Source organism: Prionailurus bengalensis, chromosome C2 (genome assembly GCF_016509475.1).
Source record: "Prionailurus bengalensis isolate Pbe53 chromosome C2, Fcat_Pben_1.1_paternal_pri, whole genome shotgun sequence".
NCBI classification, from domain to species: Eukaryota; Metazoa; Chordata; class Mammalia; order Carnivora; family Felidae; genus Prionailurus; species Prionailurus bengalensis.
The window spans coordinates 89,013,548-89,021,788 of record NC_057350.1 but is presented as its reverse complement, the minus strand read 5'-3'; the positions used below and the strand labels follow the sequence as shown (position 1 = coordinate 89,021,788).

At 39.3% G+C, this 8,241-nt stretch overlaps 1 pseudogene; it reads left to right on the top strand.

Annotated features, from left to right (window-relative positions):
* The first annotated feature begins 2,278 nt into the window (after window positions 1-2,278).
* LOC122490998 overlaps window positions 2,279-8,241 on the top strand; it is a 90,462-nt pseudogene continuing 84,499 nt past the window's right edge.

Sequence of the window (8,241 nt, the reverse complement as noted above, 5' to 3'; positions counted from 1 at the left end):
TCAGATGGATTCTTATCACCCTTTATCTGGTCACTGTAATTCTATTCATCAGATGCCATATAATACATTCATATATTTGGCACCATTTGTTTCTCCAAAGATTAATCTCATTTTTCTTAACACTCTTTCATGGAGGCTATCATTGGGATTAATGATGAGGATCAGGGAACATGCTAAAACATACATATGTGAATTTTCATTTACTTCTATTAATTTGTATCTTATTAGTTTTGGTTTATACTCAGGTAACGAGATCTTCTCATTTTTTAAATTCTAGTGATTCTAACCTGTAACATAATAGCTACTGTACACTCTTAGATTTGAGAGTGATGTTTCTATATGTTCATTAATGAGGACTTCCCTCTTACCCCACTTTAATCACTCTGAAACCTGGGTCCAGGCCCCATACACACTCATTTTGAACAATCTACCTAAGCGTTGGTATCCTTTTTAATTCTTCTGGTACCTACATCTACATAAGTATTAGCACAACTGTTATTCTATTAACCATTAATCAAGCTCAGGGGATAAAGAGTTAGGGACATGTGCTTGATAGCTGGATATAAGCATCACTGTGGATCTCACCCTCAGTGTGGCAAACATACCCTAAGACAACCTCTTGTGTATACAGTCTTGTATTATTTCCTCCTCTTGAATGCAAGAGAAACCTGGGATTTTCATCTAGCCAATGGAATATTGTAAAAACAAACAAACAAACAAACAAACAAAAAATGATAGGATAGTCACCTCCATGGTATGTGTCAACATATATAACTCCATTTTAGCATACTGGTGAAAGAGATTCTCTTCCTGGCTTTGAATGCGGAAGCTGCCGTATTGTGGGAAGACTTGTGAGAGAGACATGGCAAGACTTGGAAGTGTCCTCCAGCCGATGGCCAGTATGGCAATGGGTACTTCAGTCTTATAGCCATAAGGAACCCAGTTCTGCCAACAACCACATGACCTTAGAAGAGGATCCTCGGGGTGCCTGGGTGGCTCAGTCAACTAAGCATTTGATTCGTAATTTTGGCTCAGGTCATGATCTCATGGTTCGTGGGATCAAGCCTGGCATGGGACTCTGCACTGACAGTGTAGAGCTTGCTTGAGATTCTTTCTCTCCTGCTTTTTCTGCACTTCCCCTGCTCATGCTCTCTCTCTCTCAAAATAAATAAATAAACTTAAAAAAAAAAGAAAAAGGGGCGCCTGGGTGGCTCAGTCAGTTAAGCATCCAACTTCAGCTCAGGTCATGATTTTGCAGTCCATGAGTTCGAGCCCCACGTCAGGCTCTGTGCTGACAGCTCAGAGCCTGGAGCCTGTTTCAGATTGTGTGTCTCTCTCTCTGCCCCTACCCTGTTCATGTTCTGTCTCTGTCTCAAAAATAAATAAACGTTAAAAAAATTTTTAAAAAAGAAGAAGGTTTCTTAAAAAAAAAAAAAGAAAAGAAAAAGAAGAGGACACCAGATTCCTTAAAGGAACATTCTGGCTAATACTTCACTGGAGCCTTGTGAAATCCTAAGTAGAGGTCCCAGCTGAGCCATTCACAACTTCTGCCCCAGAGAAACAAGGAGATAATATATGTATGTTGCTTTAAGCCACTGGGTTTGTGGTAATTTGTTCTGTAGGATAGAAAACTAATAGAGTTACTGGTTTTGTACCCCTCAGCCTCACCCTCATTTGGGCCTGAGAGCTTGATGTGTTGTTCCTGTAATGTACCTTTAAAGTCATGTCAAGAGTCGAAAGATAGGTTCGAGATGACAGTATAGGAAGATTCTGAGCTTACCTTCTCCTGTGGATGCAACAAATCTATAACTATCTGTGGAATAATTCCTCTTGAAGGGGACCAAAGACTCCACAACAAAAGACAGCACCAAGACAGGTGGAAGAGGTAGAGATGCAGTACCCTCAAGGAACAAACCACATTCCATGTGTGGCAGTCTACAGTTGGGAGTGATCCCAAAGGTATGGGCTTTTCCCTGAGGAGTGAAAGATTTGAGCTCCATCAGGCACCCCAACCCTTAGATCCTACATAGGGAGATGAGCCCCCAGAACACCTGGCTTTGAAAAACAAAAGGGAATATGACCAGGAAAACTACAGAACTGTAGGGAAAGAAAATTCACTCTGAAAGGGCTCACACGCAGACTGTCTTGACCTGGAAACCAGTGTAAAATCACCGTATCCAAAAAAAATGTATAGACCATAGGTGAAGGAGTCCCACTTACTAATCTTGGGACACCCACATGAGAGGCAGGAAGTAACTGGTCCTCTCCCTGAGGACCGATGGCAACCATTTTTGCTATCTTTTTCTGCAGGCTGATCCATATGCTGACAGGCATTTTGGAATCCTTCCTCCAGACTGCTAAGGTCAGAGGACATGTCCTGCTAAGAGATCCATGCAACTCTGTGTCTCAACTGGACCTCCCAGCAGACAAGACAATACCCCCACCCACCATCATGCCCAAAACAGTCATGGTGAGGCCTCACAGGCAGCCAAGTCAGGGACCAGCCCTCTGCACTAGCACACCTGCAGCAGTTGCAGCCAGGCCTTGTGGCTGGCCAACTGGGTCAGAAGCCAGCCCCACCTACCAGTGCACTTGCAGTAGTCATAGCCCCACTACAACAGGAAGGCACAGACAGGCCACACAGGGGACACCTGTGGAGCACCTGGCTCTGGTGGTGAGGGAGGATTATGTTTCTGGGCCCCACAGGACATCTCCTACATAAGAACATTCCTTCAAGACTTGGAGATCTAGCTGAGCTACTGAATACAAAGAAATAAACACAAAGAGTTAAGCAAAATGAGGAGACAGAGGAATACATCACAAATGAAAGAAAAAGAGAAAACCTCAGAGAAAGAGTTAAATGAAAGGGAGATAAGCAATCTATGTGATGGAGAGTTCAAAGTAATGGTTATAAAGATGCTTACCCAACTCAGTAGAAGAATGAACACAGTGAGAACTTGCAACAGAGAGAATATAAAAAAATACCAATCAGAGCTGAAGAATACATAACAAAAATGGAAACTATACTAGGGGGAATCAATGGCATTTTAGAGAATGCAGAAGAATGGATCAGCAATCTGAAAGACATGGTAGTGGAAATCCCCCAAACTGAACAGCAAAAAGAGAAAAGAATTTAAAATAATGAGGATAATTTAAGAGACCTCTGCATAACATCAATACTAACATTATGGTGGTCTCAGAAAGAGAAAAGAGAGATAAAGGGACAGAAAACTTACTTCAAGAAATAATAGCTGAAAACTTTCCTAACCTGAAGAAGGAAACGGTATCTGAGTCCAGAGAGCACAGAGGGTTCCAAAGATGAATCCAAAGAGATCCACACCAAGACAGACTACAATTAGGATGTCAAAAAACAGAGACTCATAAGAGCAGCAAGGGAAAAGAAATGGTGTGTGTAAGGGAACACCCATAAGACATTAACTAAGTATTCAAGAGAAACTTTGCAGGCCAGGAGGGAGTGGAATGATACCGTTAAAATGCTGAAAGGGAAAAATTTACAACCAAGAATACTCCACCTGGCAAAGTTCTCATTCAGAAAGTAAGGGATGATAGTTTCCCAGACAATCAAAAGCAAAAGGAATTCATTACCACTAAAATGTCCTTATAAAGGGCATTTATTACAGGGACTTCTTTAAATGGAAAAAAAAAAGTTTGTAAGTAGAAATCAAAATATACATGAAAGAAAAAAACCTCACTGTGAAGGCAAACATGGTACAGGCAGTGGATCAACCACTTATAAAGCTAGTATGAAGTTTAAATGATAATAGTGAAATCAACTATGTCTATAATAATCAGCCAAAAATACTCAAAATAAAACTATATAAAATATGATATCAAGGGGCGCTTGGGTGGCTCAGTCAGTTGAGCGTCCAACTTCGGCTCAGGTCATGATTTTGCAGTTCGTGGGTTCGAGCCCCACATCAGGCTCTCTGCTGACAGCTCAGAGCCTGGAACCTGCTTCAGATTCTGTCTCCCTCTCTCTGCCCCTTCCCTGCTCATGCTCTGTCTCTCTCTGTCCCTCAAGATGAATAAACATTAAAAAAATATGACATCAAAAACATAAAATTGGGGGACAGAGAGTAGTAAAAATGTAGTACTTTTAGAGTGAGTTCAAACTTAAGTGACTACCAAACTTAAAATAGATTACTATACACATGGGTGTTACATATGAATCTCATGGTAACCACAAACCAAAAACCTATAATAGTACAAAGAGAGAGAGAGAGAGAGAGAGAGAGAGATAGATAAAGAAATCCAAACATAACACAACAGAAACTCATCAATCACAAAGAAAAATGTTCAATCTCACTAATCAGCAGGGAAATTAAAGTCAAAACCCGAATGAGGTATCACCTGACACCTGTCAGAATGGCTATTAAAAAAGACAAGAAATAACAATTATTAGCAAGGATGTAAAGAAAAGGGAACCCTTTTACACTGTTGTTAAGAATATAAATTGTTGCAACCACTTTGGAAAATAGTATAAGTGTCCCCCCAAAATTAATAAAACTAACATGTGATCCAGCAATTCCATTTTTAGGTATTTACCAGAAGAAAATGAAAACATGAATTTTAAAAAGATATATGCACCCCTATGTTCATTGTGATGTTATTTACAATAGCTAAGATATGCAAGAAGGCTGTGTCCATCAACAGATGAATGGATAAAGAACATATTTTTTATACACACACACACACACACACACACACACACACACACACTGAAATATTACTAAGTCATAAAAAAGAATGAGACCTTGCCACTTGTGACATTAATTGAAGGTATTGTGCTAAGTGAAATAATTCAGAAAGAGAAAGGTGCAGTACGGTTTCAGTTATATGTAGGATCTGAAAAACAAAACAAAAACAGACTCATAGATACAGATAACAAACTAATGGTTGCCAGAAGGGAGGGGATGGGTGGATGGGCAAACCAGGTGAAGGGAATTAAGAGGTACAATATTCCAGTAATAAGATATAGAGATACAATGTACAGTATAGGGAATATAGCCAATAATATTGTAATAACTTTGTATGGTGACAGATTGTAATTAGATTTATTGTGGTGACCATTTCATAATGTATATAAATATCAAATCACTATGTTTATATCTGAAACTAATAAAACATTGCATGTCAATAATTCTTCAGTTAAAAAACGGTCACGCTGAGAACTTTAAAGTTGGCATACTTAATGTGCCTAGTTAGGCATAATGAGCATTAGACGAAGTGGCTGCTCTCAAGTAGCTCACAGCCCTGCTGTAAAGTCAAGAAGCATCCAACAACAACAAATTAATCCTATTATATTAAACATATATAGTTTTTAAGAATGCATAAAGTTAGGGGTGCCTGAGTCACTCAGTCAGTTGAGCGTCTGACTTCAGCTCAGATCATGATCTCACCTTTCATGAGTTCGAGCCCCACATCGGGCTCTGTGCTGACAGCTCAGAGCCCACTTTGGATCCTCTGTCTCCCTCTCTCTCCACCCTTCCCTGGCTCACTCTCTCACTCTCTCCCTCAAAAATAAATAAACATTTTAAAAAAAGAATGCATAAAGTTATAAGATCAACATAATACCTAAAAATACTGGGTTTGTATAAATACTACATAGAAATCAGATAATATATGAAAATAACTACTACAATGCCTGGCATAGTAAGTATAATAAAAATGAACCAAATAAGATGAAATGTTAATTTATATTTACGATGTTACAGCCCTCTGTAGTAGAGGCTGCCCAAACAACCTCTGTAATATCTGCCCTTGGATCCTAATGAAGTCAGGAGAGAGTCATGTAATGTTATGGTACCTTGGTAGCTCTCCCATGTCTTCCACTCCAAAGGGTTGATTAAAGGTATTATCAAAGACTTCTGTGGCTCCCGACAACATGATCTTTAAGCTGGAGGAGTGTGTGCTTGCTAAGGAGCAGCCATTCACTGTGAAGAGGGCCTCTTGTGATTTTAGTCATCACTTTAAATAGAACACAAGGGTCAAGGAAGAGCAATTCTGGTTCATGGTAAAGAATATGTCCTTCAAGAGACTCTTTTTTTTCCCCTCCACCCATATGAGCTGTATGAGAAGTCAAGTAAACTTTGTGTTGAAGGGTACTTGGAAAAGAGGAGCTCTTCCTTGCAAGAGATGTTAATTTGTGATCAATAAAGGTAAAAGGGCCTCTTCCAGAATATCTAAGTGGAACTCAGTAGGTAAATCTATATGCCACTTTCTCATTTCCTGTTACAAAATGGTGAACCTAAAATATTCAATACACTCACTACATTGTCTGCAAAGAATACTCTTTTATTTCCTATCCCTTTTTATTTACCTGGTAAAATATTCTTCTTTCAAGATTCCCATGTAAATGTCTCCAATGTCTGAGAAATCGTTCCTGGACTTCTAAGACAATAGTTACCCTCATTTGTATTCATACACTATCCTATTTATATCTTACCTTACATTTTAGTTGGTACTTAATGTCTACACTTCTTCAACATTATAAAGTCCTCTATGATAGAGACACTGTGCATAATAGAGATATTTATATTTGTGGGCTGGACTCAATATAGAAACTCGGTATATATTGGCCAAGTGAAATATCTATATAAAATGTATCCAAATTGGAGAGGAATTCCCCCAAATCTCAGAGATTCAGTCCTCATTACAGAAATGGTAAACCTCAAAGATAATTATAGTTTGCTTGCAAAAGTTTACATTGGCCAGGGATTATCTTACCCCAACCACCAACTATGACCTTAAGATAAAAACATAGCACATTTCATGATAAAATAGCTCTTTTTAGGCATGTTTATTATATAATGGGATCTCTACTGGTATGATGGTTTAGAATTGTGTTCTTATAAAATAAAATAGGACAAGTAATAAGGAACTGCACTATTTCAACAATCCAAGTTAATGACCCAGATTCTTTTGATTACTAGATATGCAGAGCAGCACCACTCAGTGAGTGCTATGGAAAGAGAAACCTTAGCAGATTTTATGCCAAAACAGGTCAGCTGGTCAATGATGTTTCAGCATCAACTTTTCCCAGTATTCTTAATCAGTTCAGAGAGTCCATTAAGCACCTGGTGTCTCCAAAGCTCTTAAAAACACTAAGTGATGGATCATCTCCTAACTTCTTGCAAGATGGGGAAGAAATATCATTCTGCCTTTACAGATGGAATATTTGAAATGTAAAATAGCATATCCAAGGCCAGACAGGAACTCAGCACCATGATTAAATAAAAACTCTGAGTTCCCAACATCTAAGCCTTGGCAAAGGAATTTGTCACATTGCCTTTTTATAGAGAGAGCATGGAAACCCAGGGGGGATGCATAAAAAAGAACTATGAATTTTAAAGCAATATGGAAATCTATTTAATTTAGGCTAAAGTTAATAGGTAATCAGCTCAATTCCTCCCCCTCCTGCCCATACGTATCTGGCTGTCAGACTACATAGCTGGCAATTTAGGTGACTTGGAAGGACCAATACAGACTGAATAGAGACAGAGGTGGGCAAGAGAAAAATTAAGGGATGAAGCGGACTTATATGCTGTCATCTGTGCTCTCATAGAATTTAAAAAAAGAAGTATTAGCACCAGTAAGACATTTACCTACATGGGGTTATTCTGTATACTGAGAATAGAGTTTTATGACCCATAGCAGGATTTTATAACAGATTTAAAGAAGTTGTTCATCCAGGGAGGTCTTTTTTGCTCTGGGCTCCTTGATTCACATTCCTGGTAGCATGTGTTTATATCACTCTGACTCTGTTTAATGACTAATCAATGAAAAAGTAGGTGTGTCCCACAAATCACAAGACAAGGGTTTACATCATGCTTGCCTCACAGAAGGCAAAGTTCATTTTATAAATTCATCATTGAGGGATCTGAGTGCTGACAGAAAGGACAGCTTATATCCCCAGAAAGTAATTTACCTTCCCACAGACACGCTCTGGCTTTAATAGCTGAGAACAGGGTTGTGGGATAAGGAGAGCACTGGCCATAAATGAAATGTTCTCTTCTGGTGCTTCTCATTTGGGCACTATTTGACCTTCAGTGGTTTCCGATTCCATGAAATGAGGCAGAATCACTGCCTGCTGAGGGGCAGAGTGGAGAGTCTGAGAGTGAGTCACAGTGGCTCTCTATTCAGGTGATTTGCAATATCAGAAGCCCGGAAGCCGGCTCTCTCAGAATCTCTCACCTGCCTGCCCCCTTGATACACCATTAC